The 16,202-nt window shown below is 43.7% G+C and overlaps 1 long non-coding RNA gene across 1 annotated transcript in view; it reads left to right on the forward strand.

The window, feature by feature from the left end:
• LOC124777739 overlaps positions 1-16,202 on the forward strand; it is a 618,986-nt gene that overhangs the window by 436,405 nt on the left and 166,379 nt on the right. The gene's annotated exons all lie outside the window — the stretch shown is intronic.

Here is a 16,202-nt window from a genome sequence, read left to right on the forward strand (position 1 = left end):
GAAAGGAATAGTTGAGGCCGAACAGAGCAGCAACTCCCCGTACAAAGACCTGTTGTGCATCCACAAAAGATGTCATTCATTTGGTGGAAGAGCGACGGTGTGGTATACTGAGAATTGCTTTCTGCTTTCCCGAAGTGTGGTCATTACTGCTAACGTGTATCATCAACATCTGAGACGTCTTGCAGACGTAGTTCAGGGACGACGACCAGAAAGACTGCGTGGGACGGTGCTGCTCCGAGATAACGTCCGCTCGCGTTCTGCTAGACTGACAGAAAACTCTATAGAGGAGTTGGACTGGGAAGTCATTCAATACTCACCTTATTCACCTAACCTTGCGGCTTCAGATAATCTCCTTTTCCTCTGTCTATGGAATAACTTCAACGAACTTACTTTCCAGATGAAAATGCTTTTGGATCATGACTCGATGAGCTCTTAGTCTCAAAACCACGTGGTTTCTACAGTCACAGAATCGAAAACTGCTCCAGCGTAGAGAGACTGTCATACATAGTGAACAGAAATACATTATGAATGACAAAAGTCGCTGTTATGTGTATCTGTTGTGTTTATTAAACTTATTGAAAAACGCTACGAACTTATGCATCAACCTATGATCGTGCTTTTGAGCATAAGTTATTGCGCTCACAACGAATGTTAGTGATCTTCGTTATCGGAAGAAACCGTATTTATAATGTTTTGCACAACAAGCATGTTTAAACATTGTTGTCCCATTAACAATGACAGAAATTTTATTCTGTCGTGAATGATTTCTCTTGCCAAGACCGAAGTGCTTCAGTTCACATTTTTACCCTCATACGAGACAACTGTGTACTTCCAGCCTCGTTTTTGTGCTTATCACAGTGTGTTAGCCGAAAAGCAGTAATGATTACAAAATTTCTGAGTTAATTTGTGTATAAAGAGACTATAAAAATAGAAGTATATCGGACGCAGTACATCCGAAGCAGCGCTACCTGACTTCGTTGTGGATGTTTCTGCCAAACAGAGGTGAGTGGCGTAGTGGTTTAGACGTTGCACCCGTATTCGGCACATGGGACCGTCAAATCGCTGGACCGTAACTGAGAAGTAGATTTTCCACTGTCTCTGCTTCAGGTAAAGACACGATTGGTTTATTTGAAAGACGCTATCAGGATTATCTGCGGTGCCCACTTGCGAATTTTGCTCAAGTGCAGAGCCTGCTCCGTGGAGTTTGCTGACCCGTGCGGAATTTTCAAGCACTCTCCCCACCCCAACCCCCTTTCCTTGCACTTTCATAGTCGATCTTTCTCAAAGTTTCACTCCTACTTGACGTCTTATTTTCACATATCACACTTACTCACACGTATTTTTGTCGTGAATACGTCTTTAAGACCGGAGCCGGATATGGGACACCAGTTAATCAAACAGAAGTGAAACGTTTCCAGTGTACTACATACATTTTGAGTTAAGTTCGTTTCTTCTCGTTCCCTGAGCAGTGGAGAGCAGCGGTTGGAGATCTGTAGGAACCAGCGTTGTGGGCGACACGTCACATCTGCTGTGGAGAGTGAAAGCCAGCCACTTAAATAAAAACGCTGTATTTCTTGAAAAAATGTCTGTATCTCCAGTGTATCCGCAGTACATAAAGGAAATATCGATTATGGTCGAATCTCGAGAAAGTGTGAAATCTCTTTCAATTACTATAGTAGCAGTTATATCCCAAGTAAAGTTGCTCGAGTGCACCGAAAAAGAAAGGAGAATGACGAAAAGCTTAAAAGAAATTAAAGACCAAACTGGAAATATTAATTTAGAGGAGCGTGACAAGAAGAAGAAGAACAAGAAGAAGAAGAAGAAGAAGAAGAAGAAGAAGAATAGAAATGGAATTGATGGCAGGTCCAAAGGAGAGGGAGTGGTGGAGAGGGGGGAGAGGGGGGAGAATGCCATAATTTTTTCCAAGACTAAACACCACTTAATCAGAATGGCAGGATTCAGAAGACTATAGCATGTGACACATTGCATATTTTACTTATTCTTTATTTATTAAAAACTGCTTTCTTAGTGATACTCATATAGGTATTTAAGGAACTATTAAGCCATCACATGTTGACATTTTTCTTCATTTCTTTACAATGTTTTAGCTTCTGTTGGGGGGTTTTAGTCTAAAGTAGGTACATTTCAAGTGCCGTTTTGGTACATGGTAGAAACTGAATTGGCAGCATTTCCACTAGCAGCCTTTGCTAATTTGAAATACGCAACCAAGGTGACCAATTCCAGTGCTTCGTTTGTCATCTGTTTCACAATGCAGTACACGATTTCCAGTAAGACACCAAAGTTTGTGAATGATTTGTATTTTCCACCTGTTCTCAGACCTTTTTCTTTTATGCAAAGCTTTCATCGTATTGTTTAATTCATGTTTTGGAAGAACATCAAACTTTTAAGATTTCGACACCCCCAAAAACCTGCCGCCCTGGGCGATAGCACTGTGCGCTCCGTCCCCTCCCCTTTTAGAGCCAGCCCTGTTCAAGTTTCACGAAGTTCTAATCTGCCCTCGCTGTTAGCACACTTTCTCGCTGAATTTGAGGTTAATAGCACCAACTTGTTCAAAATCAACCGTATCATTCACTCAGAAAACCTTAGATATAAAAAAGGCATGCACTCCGAATACACTTCCTTAACAAGTATACAGAAAGTTGTGTGCTATACTGCGGACACCATTTTCAATGAGTAACAAGAAGAACTGAAAATTATGGGTGACCAGCCGGTGCTTCTCCAACCTGTATTGGAAGGCTTCCTTGTGATATAACCTGAATATGAACAAGAGTTCGTGAAAGTAGTTTAGGACATCGCTCTGGTTTAATGTTAATATAGTACTTCAAGTTGTCTAGCGATTATATGAAACCATGTTGCAGTTTTTCAACTTCACAAGCAACGTGGCAGACAATACATAAAAAGACTATAAACGTATCGTAAACCTAAAAACCTATCCGTAACGTACAAGATATCCACGAAAATTATCAACCACCTCAAGCAAAATATTAAGGTTTAAATCAGGTAATATAATAAACTGGTTTCAGAAGTGGGTATAGTGCAGCGGGCTATTTGCTAGACTGAAAGAGTGTACAGGATGGAGCATGATTACGAATTTCCACCTTCCATAGGATTCGTGGGATTTCGGTTTCAGCAATGTAGTAACAGGTCTTAAGAAATACGGCATTAATGCAGAATGTTAGTGTACTGAAGAATTTGTAGAACCATACTACAACTTCAGTTAGATTTTATCAATGTATTGATAAATTCAGTAGACTCCATGTCACCAGAACTATTTTCAGCTGTCCTAGACAAAGTTTTTAGTCCTTAAACTTAGGAAAAAGAAAGGAAAAGTGAGTGGCACATATCTGAGATAGATTCAGTTTGCTGATGATAACGAGAACTTAACAAAACGAGTTTGAAAGGAGGCTTGAGAGTCAGTTACAATGACGCTACAATAATGTATAACCCACATATTGAAAAGGAAAGAAAACAAACTAATTGACGAGTTTTTGTATTTAGGGCAGCTGCAGATAAATGGATGGGCTACGGTAGTAATAAATGGAAGAGTAATAATGGCCTGAAGTGCAGTTTGTTAAATAGATAGGTACGTCCAGAAAGGAAAGTTCATAAGCAATGTATATTACTAGTTTTGACTTACGATAGTGAGGCATGGAAATCCAACGCAAAACCCCGTGAGTCGTCATTGGTCGTTTAGCGACAACGGAGGGACGTATGTCGCGAATTATCAGGTGAGACAGAAAAAAATACAAATGAAAATGTCTAGAACATGCTTTTATACAACACTGACTGTCAAACAGCCGTTGCTGCTTCAATTGCTACTGAAGGTAATAAAAAAAAGCTCGTTTAGCTGTTTATCTTTTTCTTCAAATTTCTATTTACTGGATTTTGTATGTAGTGATTAGTTCTGAGACACAGTAATTTTGGCTCATATGGCCTCAGATTCTAGGATTTCTTAGGATTACGTACGCCATTTTCTGGAAACGGAAACCTTAGAGGATCGCATTCCTGTCCGTCTGTCCGTCTGTCTGTCTGACTGACTGTCTGTCCGTCCGTCCGACAGCCGACAGTTAACCCTCTTTCTCAGGAACGGGTAGAGGTAATCAAATTCAAATTTATGTCACGTAATAGGGTCTGTGCTCAATTGGGAGCGTAAAAATTTTAAGCTTCTAAGTCTCTTCAATCAAAAGATACGGTCCTTTATGTCACAGATTCCGATAGGCGAAAACTCACTCGTCGAAACCTGTTGAGAGCTTCCCGTTGACCTACAGTCACGAAATTTTGCAAGAAGCGAGGATTCACAGTACAAGTAAAGCAAAAAATCTGAAACTTGTTAAACTATAATAATATCATACAAAAATTATTTTGCCATTTGAACACACATTGCATTCGTCATCCGTCAAAAACATAATAAACGAAGATTACTACATGCAAAAATGAAATGTAAATTGTACTAAAGTTTCAGCAAGTAAATAAAAATATTTTATTGAATCTTCTCTATACATATATGAGAAACTCATTTCCAAAAGATACTGATCCCATAAAGTATTATTTAACAAGACAGGAAACAACATTTTGCAACCACAGTAGCATCAGATTACGTTTTGTCTCTTTGTTGTTATATTCAGATTGATATTGAGACACTTTACGCCAAGTATCTCCGTTAAATGTTTATTTGTTTAATTGTTATTGCAAAAATAAAAATGGATTTGATACCTATTGACAGAAAACTATGATAACTGTTGTTCTGGAATTTCTGTTGGCGAGTCACTGTATTCATCTGATACATCAGAGTCCATAATTTAATAAAAAAATCACAATGAACATAAAAAACACCAGATACGTCCTTATAACATACAATACCATGTAAATGAATGTCGACTGTGTTGTTGTGTCGTCATTACGAAGAAGAGCAAGCCGGTCGCTGTGGCCGAGCGGTTCTACGCGTTTCAGTCCGGAACCGCGCGACTGCTACGGTCGCAGGTTCGAATCCTGCCTCGGGCATCGATGTGTGTGATGTCCTGAGGTTGGTTAGGTTTAAGTAGTTCTAAGTTCTAGGGGACTGATGACCTCAGATGTTAGGTCCCATAGTGCTCAGAGCCATTTGAAGAAGAGCAACGATTTGCTGCCGGAATTTGATACCTCTTGAAAACGAAATGAGACTGGATTTGGTACTCTTCGCCACGAACAGCAAGTCTTAAGGATAAATACATCACGGATATGGTACGCTTAGGCATACTTTTTAACGGTAAGAATTTCATACACACACGCTGCCCACATTACCGAAGTAGACGAAGCCACATTAAAGTAAAAACAACACCCTTCCGTGTATTTTCTAAAATATTTGAGACGAATGGAAAGACGGTTAATTGAACAAGGCCACGGCCGACTACTTCCCCCGCCCTTGTGCAGTCCGAGCTTGTGGTCTCCCTCTCTAATGACCACACAGTCCAAGAGACATCGAACTCCTAGCCTTTGCTACTTTTTCGCACAAGAACCTTCGGTAGACTTTCGCTTGTAATGACTTCTTTTCGGGTGGCCCTACGACAGGCCTGGGCCCGGCAGTGTGGGCTGGCTAGGGCCGGCCTGTTCTTGCTTGACAGCGCGCGCCATATATCGATCTGCGCCTTCCGGCGGCGCCGCCGATAGAGCCTCGCGGAGGATTTACGGTGACGGCGCGGCAAGGCGAGGCGACGCCGGCCCGGCCCAGAGCGGCCGCTGCTAAAAGACGGCGGCGGCGCGCCGGCCGCCGGGGACCCACTGGCCGCCGCCACCGCAGCACGGGCGCGCGCCTGCCTGCACGCCACTCACTCTGTGCCGTAACACACCAGAACGACTTACTGTCTTCTAAGACAAAGACAAGTACAAATACACTCCTGGAAATTGAAATAAGAACACCGTGAATTCATTGTCCCAGGAAGGGGAAACTTTATTGACACATTCCTGGGGTCAGATACATCACATGATCACACTGACAGAACAACAGGCACATAGACACAGGCAACAGAGCATGCGCAATGTCGGCACTAGTACAGTGTATATCCACCTTTCGCAGCAATGCAGGCTGCTATTCTCCCATGGAGACGATCGTAGAGATGCTGGATGTAGTCCTGTGGAACGGCTTGCCATGCCATTTCCACCTGGCGCCTCAGTTGGTCCAGCGTTCGTGCTGGACGTGCAGACCGCGTGAGACGACGCTTCATCCAGTCCCAAACATGCTCAATGGGGGACAGATCCGGAGATCTTGCTGGCCAGGGTAGTTGACTTACACCTTCTAGAGCACGTTGGGTGGCACGGGATACATGCGGAATGCATTGTCCTGTTGGAACAGCAACTTCCCTTGCCGGTCTAGGAATGGTAGAACGATGGGTTCGATGACGGTTTGGATGTACCGTGCACTATTCAGTGTCCCCTCGACGATCACCAGTGGTGTACGGCCAGTGTAGGAGATCGCTCCCCACACCATGATGCCGGGTGTTGGCCCTGTGTGCCTCGGTCGTATGCAGTCCTGATTGTGGCGCTCACCTGCACGGCGCCAAACACGCATACGACCATCATTGGCACCAAGGCAGAAGCGACTCTCATCGCTGAAGACGACACGTCTCCATTCGTCCCTCCATTCACGCCTGTCGCGACACCACTGGAGGCGGGCTGCACGATGTTGGGGCGTGAGCGGAAGACGGCCTAACGGTGTGCGGGACCGTAGCCCAGCTTCATGGAGACGGTTGCGAATGGTCCTCGCCGATACCCCAGGAGCAACAGTGTCCCTAATTTGCTGGGAAGTGGCGGTGCGGTCCCCTACGGCACTGCGTAGGATCCTACGGTCTTGGCGTGCATCCGTGCGTCGCTGTGGTCCGGTCCCAGGTCGACGGGCACGTGCACCTTCCGCCGACCACTGGCGACAACATCGATGTACTGTGGAGACCTCACGCCCCACGTGTTGAGCAATTCGGCGGTACGTCCACCCGGCCTCCCGCATGCCCACTATACGCCCTCGCTCAAAGTCCGTCAACTGCACATACGGTTCACGTCCACGCTGTCGCGGCATGGTACCAGTGTTAAAGACTGCGATGGAGCTCCGTATGCCACGGCAAACTGGCTGACACTGACGGCGGCAGTGCACAAATGCTGCGCAGCTAGCGCCATTCGACGGCCAACACCGCGGTTCCTGGTGTGTCCACTGTGCCGTGCGTGTGATCATTGCTTGTACAGCCCTCTCGCAGTGTCCGGAGCAAGTATGGTGGGTCTGACACACCGGTGTCAATGTGTTCTTTTTTCCATTTCCGGGAGTGTATGCATAGATCTGTAGTTAATCCGTCTAGGCCGCATAAAAAAGTCATACATCATGTGAAGAATAATTTTATTTATCACAACGTATGCATGACAGGTTTCGGAACTTTTCTCATCTTCAGAAATCCAAGTGCAAATGTAGCACGAGGACAAGAGCGTTACCAGTTGTGTTCGTAACATGGGTTGATTACAGTAGTCTGTCATGTTACCTACGCATCCGGTAACGCTCTTGTCCTTGTGCTACTTTTGCACTTGAATATCTGAGGATGGACGTAAATCCGAAACCAGTCCTTCATACTTTATGATCAAAAAACTTGTACTTTACCAGCTGTATGTCTTTTTACGAGACCTAGCCACCCTAACTACAGAGTTACGCATATTTACTAGAATGGTCGTAAGCCTCCTAAGTCACTTAGTTCAATACCTTTATTATAAGTATGTGCAGATGACGTTGCTGTTGACAGCAATTAAATGAGAAGAAGAAATACAGGTAACAAAAGTCATGGGATACCTACTAATTCATGTCCGACCACTTCCTGTTCGACGTAATGCAGCTGCTCAACGTTTCATGGACTCAAAAAGTCGTTAGAATCCACCTGCAGAACTACTGGGCCATACTGCCCTATAGACGTCCAGAATTGTGAAAGAGTTGCCGGTGCAGGACTTTGTGAGCAAACTCTCGATTACGTCCCATAAATGTTCAATGGGATTCACGGTGAGCAATATGGGTGGCCAAATCATTCCCTCAGACTATCCAGAATGTTCAAGCCAATCGTGAACAACTGTGGCCCGCTGACATGGTGCATTGTTATCCACAAAAACTATATCTTTGTTTGGGTGCACGAAGTCCGTGAATGAATGGCTGCAAGTGGTCTTCAGCTAGCCGAAAATAGACATTTCCACTTAACGATCCGTTCAGTACGACCAGAGGACCCAGTCCATTCCGTGTAAACACAACCCAAAATCGTTACGGAGCCACCATCAGCTTTCATAGTGCCTTGTTGACACCTTGGGTCCATGGCTTCGAATAGTTTGTGCAACTCTCTAACCCTACCATCAGCTCTCAGCTGCTGAAATTGAAACCCATCTGACCAGGCTACGGTTTTCCAGTCATCTACGGTCCAACCGATGTGGTCACCAGTCCAGGAGAGAGGCAGGCGATGTCGTGCAGCTGCCGCAGCCCATTAAATTTCGCAGCACTGTCCTAACGGATACATTCATCGTACGTCTCGCATTGATTTATGCGGTCATTTCACGTAGTGTTGCATGTCTGTTAGCACTGACAACTCTACGTAAATGCCGCTGCTTTCGCTCGTTGAGTGAAGGCCGTCGACCACTATGTCGTCCGTGGTGAGAGATAATGCCTGAAATACGGTATTCTCAACACACAATTGACGCTGTGGATCTTGGAATATTGAATTCCCTGACAGTTTCCCAAATGGAATGTCCCATGCGTCTAGCTGCAACTACCGTTCCGTGTTGAAAGTCTGTTAATTCCTGTAATGTCCGTAACCGCGTCGGAAACATTTTTACGTAAATCACTCGAGTACAAATGACAGCTCCGCCAATGCACCGCCCTTTTTATCTCGTGTACGCAATACTACTACCATCTGTATATGCGCATATCACTATCCCACGACTTTGGCACCCCAGTGTACAAAGACACAAGTAAAAAGAAGCAACGTAATCAATAAGTTAACTTTACCTTCTTTTTTGCTTACTATGCGTTTCGGAGTCTTTGTTTGATCACAAGTGAAAGATCAGGTGTTCAGTGCAGGTACATTGTTTCCGGGAAACCAAGAATGCAGAAATACCTCAAGGAAAGTACACAACAAAGATGAATGTCACTGCAGGTATTTCGACATAGTTGTTTTCTCGGGATCTGTGCACCTGAACTAAACACCTGATCTTCCACTTCATGGTGAAGCAAATAAAATAAAGAATAAAGTTTAGGGTATGGTTACATTGTTTCTTCTCTTATTTCTTTAACAGTCACAGAAACAGCTGAGTAAGGTGCGTTTACGAATAATACTGTTCAGATATTGTTCATAATAATCGTAGAATCATTGCACGATATTTTTTCCTTTATGAATGGTAAATTTCATGAACGACAGGATATTTAAAAAAAATTTTGGGTGGAGAGCAATGATTCAGATGGTAGTTTTGTACCTATTTAGTTGTAAATGATACCGCCCCACAAATGTACTCTGAGCACAACTCTTGAAGACGGGACAAAATTTAATTGCCACTTTTCTCAGAGTGAAATCTTCAATTTTATATCAGCTACGTACACTTAAAAAAAAAGACAGGAAGGAATTATCCGAATGGGACGGAGATTGGTAGTTGTGATGTACATGATGTGTGAGTATAGACAAAGAGATGATTACAATTTCAGAAAAATCGGGTGATTTATTGGTTCACCTCTGACCCTTACGCAAGGATTACTAGGCTTGCCATTGACTGATAGAGTTGTTTGGTTCTCCTGGGGGGGGGGGGGGAATCACGTGCAATTAGCGCATTACATCCCGAGATCGTTGGTGGATCCTGCCCATAATGCTCCAAATGTTTTCAAACTGAGAGAGATCAGGCGACCTTGCTGGCCAATGTAGGATTTGGCAAGCGCGAAGATAAGCAGTGGAAACTCTCGCCGTATGTGGGAGGGCATTATCTTGCTGAAATGTAAGCTCAGGGTGGCTTGCCACGAAGGGCAACAAAACGGGACGTCGAATATCGTGGACGTACCGCTGGGCTATAAGGGTGCCGCGGAAGACAAAGGGGTCGTGCCTTACGAAAGTAAATAGCACCAAAGACCATCATTCCTGGTTGTCGGTCCTTATGGCGGGAGACGGATAGATTGGTATACCACCATTGTCTGGGGAATCTGCAGACGCGTCTTCGACCTGGAATCTCATTGGCAGAAGTAGAATTGTGTTGAGTCGTGAGTCCCACTTCGAATTCAGCCTCGATGATCTCTGAAACACGTCTGGAGACGTCCCAGACAGTGGTGGAATACCGTCCTAATTGTCGCTCGTCGTGCGGCCCAACAACAAGGAGTAATGGTATGGGGTGCACTTCATTTCATAGCAGGACCCCTTTGGCTGTCACACAAGTTGCCCTCATGACCCAGCGGTACGTCGACGATATTGTGCGGCCCGTTTTGTTGTCCTTCGTGGCAAGCCATCGTTTGCTTACATTTCGACAAGATAATGCCCGCCCTCTCACGGCGAGAGTTTCTACTGCTTGTCTTCTTACTTGACAAACCTTATCTTGGCCAAGAAGGTCGCCTGATCTCTCCCCCGGTTAAAACGTTTGGAACATTACAGGCAGAGCCCTCCAACAATCTCGGAATTTTGACAATCTAACCCGCCAGTTAGAATTTTCCATTATATTCCTTAAGAAGACATCCAACAACTCCATCAATCAATACTGTCTTGCTCAATTTGTGAAGCTCTTTTTCTGGAAGCAATCATACAATTATTTTGGAACTGTGATCATTTGCTTGTTTGTGCATGTTCATCACATCCACCGGTTTCCGTCCCATTCGGATAATTTCTTCGTGTCGTGTCGTTTTTTTGTCTTAGATTTTGTGTCTCTACCATCATTTCAGTGAAATCAATTCATCGATCTACTGACTACTTCGTGTTACCTGTATTCTTGTTTGTTTTCCGTCAGCTAGAGTGGTATTACATCTCGCTTTTATAGATGTGTGTGGGTGTTCCATCTTACAATGAAACAAAAAGACCTAAGTTATGTTCATTACATTACTGAATGTATTGGCTGTCCTCTGGGAATACAAGTGGGAGTCTCGCCAATTTAACGGCAGTTAGACCTCGCCCCAGAAACAGGCAATCATCGGAACCTTGGAATTTGATTCAGCGAGCTCACTGAGAACCTTTATGCAAGGACTCTGTGGCGGAAGACTTCGTATCCATAGTGGCATGATCTGGTTCAAAGGAAAGATTACATATTCACGTGCCTTTTAACTTGTTTGAAATATACAGGGTGTCCCAGGAGGAATGATCAGTGTTCAGAGATATGACGGGAATGATCACTTGAAGCAACAAAGTCTAGTAAACACATGAGCTCTAAGATGCGTACTTGAAGAGGTACAAGCACTTCTTTATCTTCAATACTGTGAAATAAATCTCTTCTACTCCAAGCTCTTTGCTTTTCATATTTTCCGGGGAGGCAGTATGGACCAAAATAAGAGAAAAGTGTCCAGTAAACAACGATTCTAAAATGCATACCTTTAGACCTATGAGCAGTTCTCAGTAGAAGAGATGTTTCACAGTAGCGAAAACTAACTATTTTTCATAGCTGTTAAGGTATGCTTTCTAGAGCCCATGTTTACCACACTTTTTGTTTCGAATGATCGTTAGTATCACATCCTTAAATATTGACTATTCTTCCTGAGACAAAAAAATGGTTCAAATGGCTCTGAGCACTATGGGACTCAACTTCTGAGGTCATTAGTCCCCTAGAACTTAGAACTAGTGAAACCTAACTAACCTAAGTACATCACACACATCCATGCCCGAGGCAGGATTCGAACCTGCGACCGTAGCGGCCTCGCGGTTCCAGACTGCAGCGCCTGTAACCGCACGGCCACTTCGGCCGGCTTTCCTGAGACACCCTGTGTTGTTATCTTCGGCGTAGAAATGATATTTATACAGCAGTAACCAAAGGTGACAAACTGGGAGCATCAATTTGTAACATGAATTGCCGTGCGGTTGCACTGACATAAATGTTAAAAGTGCATACAAACACAAGACAGCCGTAGAATGCAGTCTGTTACTGCCAAGTGCCGCACGAGTTTATGTCGACACGTTGCCGCGACGTGGTGAGTGAAAGGCAGCGGACTATCGTATTATGCTGTTTTAACTGAAAGAGCAGCACGGATCTCTGAGAGCTGAGTGCTTCTAACTGAGAAATTCAGAATACAAACTGTTACAGATTTTAGTGTAAAAAAACATAGCTGCATTGTGATTATCTTTCAGATGAAGTGTCTACTAGCAGAAACTTTTTCTGATGAGAAATGTGATGAGAAAGATGTCGCAATATTAAACAGTTATGACACACTTTTTCAATAACAAAACTTCGCGAAAAGTTTTAATTGAGATAGTCAGTCTTCTCTTACAATCGCTCCTGACGTCAAATTGTTTCCTAGTTGTGAAGTGTCCTCTATTCCGCGCATATCACTTGAAGAGCGGGCAGGATTTTTAATTCACTTTGAAAATAAGGGAAGTTTTACCAACGGCTTAGTTTCTTAATAGTTCTACTTGAATATAACTGGAAGCTCTGCACTGTCCTACACTCATAATTTTTGAATGTAGACTTTACACAGCGAATGAAACATTTACATTACAGCGAATGGTCCGCAGACGGGAGAAACGCAGTGACATTTAAAAGCTTTGGGTCGCAGCCTGAAGCGAACATGTATCGCTCAACCAGTCCGTAGGAACGCTGTCCAACAGCAAAAATCAAAGTTCCAGTTTACAATCTACGCACAGTTTTAATGCGTGTGGGTAATTCAAAAGTTTTTAAAAGAAGACAAGTCATCGTACGCGTTTTAATGTACTCGTAATTTACCTTGAACGTCACAAAAAGAGGCAGGCACAGAGCGCTAAAATAATAATTATTTCGTTGTTATTACGCCATATAGCTTCTATTGGTATCTATGACAGTTCTAATTTGGTCTGGCTAAGGTGTGCAGGCACAGAAAAATAAATTTACGCCGTGGTTAGGATTCTACGTTGAACATTCGGGCCTAGTATGACTGGCTAAGGCAGACTGTTGTCAGATCCTACTTCCAGTAGGAGCATACCTAAAAAGTATTGTATTGGTCAGAACATTTGGACTCATACCATCTTTACTTACCTATTAATGTGTTCAATGTTAAAACTGTGCCTTTTATCAGTGATCGCTATAACATCAATAACATCAGTTGTACACTATAAAGGTTTTTAAAACTTTAAATAGTTGTCAGTGCTATTTTTTTCTGTTATTTTAATTACTGTTATAGCTGTACATTCGACAATACAGTATCCAAGCAATGCCCAATGAATTTGCTTCAGGTTAGTTGACACGAATGTACCTACACAAGAGGAAAAAACGACAGCTGCGTAACATAAGAAAGAACTACGAAGGGAAAGTACTGGTTAAAAATGGTAACAGGGATCTCTAATTTTTGTGACCAAAGGTATTTGGTGTGCATGTAATTAATTAATTATATAATGGAAATGAAGTATGACACACGAGTGTGTGTGTGTGTGTGTGTGTGTGTGTGTGTGTGTGTATGTGTATGTGTATATGTGTGTGTGTGTGTGTGTGTGTGTGTGTGTGTGTGTGTGTGTGTGTCTGTGCGTGTGCTTGTTGACGTGCGGAAGGTAAATGCCAGTAGGGCGTCTGTTATTGATAAAAGCAGGAAAGCTGGATGAAATTTATACCCGTCCCCAGGGTATGGCACCGAAGCTGACACAGTGTCCAAACACAGCTCGCTGTATATTAACAAGTGGAAACCACACGAATGTATTTGTAGAGTGTAAGGGCTGGTAGAGTGGCGGTAGGGGGGGGGGGGGAGGGGAAGGCAGCTACAGCCGCTGTCAGCTATTTGTCTGCAGTTTTAGCCCGTGGAGCGACTCGCTGCCGTTACATCATTGTCAAAAGATACAAATAATAACAATAATCTGCAGTTAGATCAAAATCCAATCACTTCAGCAGTGGCTTTCCTGCAATAGCTATAAGGAAACAGTTAATTTCTGGTTGCTACGTCTGTCTGAAAGCAGTGCGACAATAACTTCTAACTAAAAGTTTTCATAATTGTATAGCCTCGAATTCTCTGAGAAAGTGGCTTATGAGGAACATGTAACAGTGTGCTTCAGGTTAATGCAGAATATCTACGCTGCGTACTCTACATTAGGAAAAATTCAGAAACCAGTTAAATAAAGGTGTGAGTTGATTGAACTGCAGTACTGCACATACTAGAACTTTCCTGTACTGCAGTCACAGCTGCATGTCCAAGAGTAGGATGGCTGTTGGCGCTGAGAGAATGTAGAGGGGCTATATAAACGGGTGAAAGTGCTTCGAAACATCATTTACCGGACGAACTACGCAGGAGGCCCATTAGGACATTGGATACAAGATATACTCAGTCTGCCCACGTTTCTTTTGATTTCAGACTGCGGCTACAATTTCTAACCACAGTCTCGGCACAGTGAAATTTTTAACCCTTGATGGTGAAATCTGCAATTGGATACATGATTGAGATTTGCTGTCATATCTTACTAAGTGATAGCACATTGTAAAGCTGTAAGATTTTGCCACCAAACATTTAATATTCTGCAAATTCCTTTCGTTATATTTGTATTAGATCACTGCTTATGATGCACAATCGAATTATTAATCATTTCATTAGCTGATACTCGCTAGCACCTCGTACCGGCTATTTCTGTATTGCTGCATGCCTGGAAGTTAATTTCAGCTGAGTGCTGTTAGAAAGGGCGGCGTGGGCAATGCGTTCCTCAGAAGCTGTTATCGACTAAAGAGGGGCTGGAAAGGGAGTTGTTGCATTCTGCATGGGCGGCCTTTCACTGCCCTGAGAGAGAGAGAGAGAGAGAGAGAGAGCAGAGCGAGGAGGCGGCAGTTAACAACGCCGGAGGCCGCAAGAACCCCCGTAGTGCGGACAGTTCGAGCAGGAGGTTGCACTCTGGTAGGCCAAAAAAATTTCAGAATCTTGTACAGCAGCGTTTGGATTGGAAAAAGGCGAAAAGATATCATTTTTAGTGTAAAGGAATGCGCGGAGTCACAAATGATGACCTCTGAGACATCATCTCATTGGAAGTGCCAGGACACGCTTTCCATCGAAAAGAAGAGACACGTTCTTGATTGGCGGAGTGCTAAGGGTGTAGGAGAGGAAATGGAAGCTTCCAGAAAATCTTCTGAAAAGAGTATGAGCTTTAGGGGATTGGCTGGCAGATTTATGGCCTATGTTGTGAGAGGTAACGTAATGACCAGTGGGATTCGTCGCCTGAGCCAAAACATAGACGTCGCGTGTCCAGGAGGGAGATCCACTTCCCCGTGGAGATCGATTCAAGACACTTCCGTGCAGAGATCGACCTAGACACTTCGCTGGCGAGAGATGCAGCGGAGAATCTGGAGGTTATATTCCGAGAAGTGTCGATTCAGCCGCAAACAACACGAGAAGTCGTTTCTCTGTGAACAGAATTATTCTTTTGTTTGTGATGATTCTTTACTGCTGTGTAGAGTCTGACAGACATTGAAGTGCTTCTTTACGGAAGAATACTTGAGTCGAACTTCTGTTCCTGTCTAGTGAGCGAAGAAAAATCTTAACTCGTTTTCTGTCTTGTACTGAGTTAATTTCAGCCCACTGCATGGACAGAGATTTACAGGTGCGTCATGTACATCGTCTGCACAGCAGCCAACACACCAACGAACAGATCGCCAGTGCAATATAACTACTGTCTGTACTTCAATAGGCGATATCCGCACTTCGGTTTGGCGGATAGGGAAGCACTCAGAGTAGACACTTGAGTTCCATTTGCTTCTACACCGAGCTTTTTCTGAAAGTGCCAGTCAGCGTGTAGGTCTTCTGTTTGTCACTGCTAATAAGTATCCGCCAACTATATGACCGTCTAATAAAGTGGAGGCGCGGTCTAAAGAAAGTCAAACATATGTTCTACCAATCTGGAAATTACATTTATGTTAGAATCTGACATATGTACTTCATTTTTAAACAATTTTTGCACCCTGTATGTTTTTTGAGACGCTTCGATGCAGAGATCGACCTAGACACTTCGCTGGCGAGAGACGCAGCGGAGAATCTGGAGGTTATATTCTGCGAAGTGTCGATTCCGCCGCAAACAGCACGAGAAGTC

This window comes from Schistocerca piceifrons, chromosome 2, assembly GCF_021461385.2.
Source record: "Schistocerca piceifrons isolate TAMUIC-IGC-003096 chromosome 2, iqSchPice1.1, whole genome shotgun sequence".
Classification (NCBI taxonomy): Eukaryota; Metazoa; Arthropoda; class Insecta; order Orthoptera; family Acrididae; genus Schistocerca; species Schistocerca piceifrons.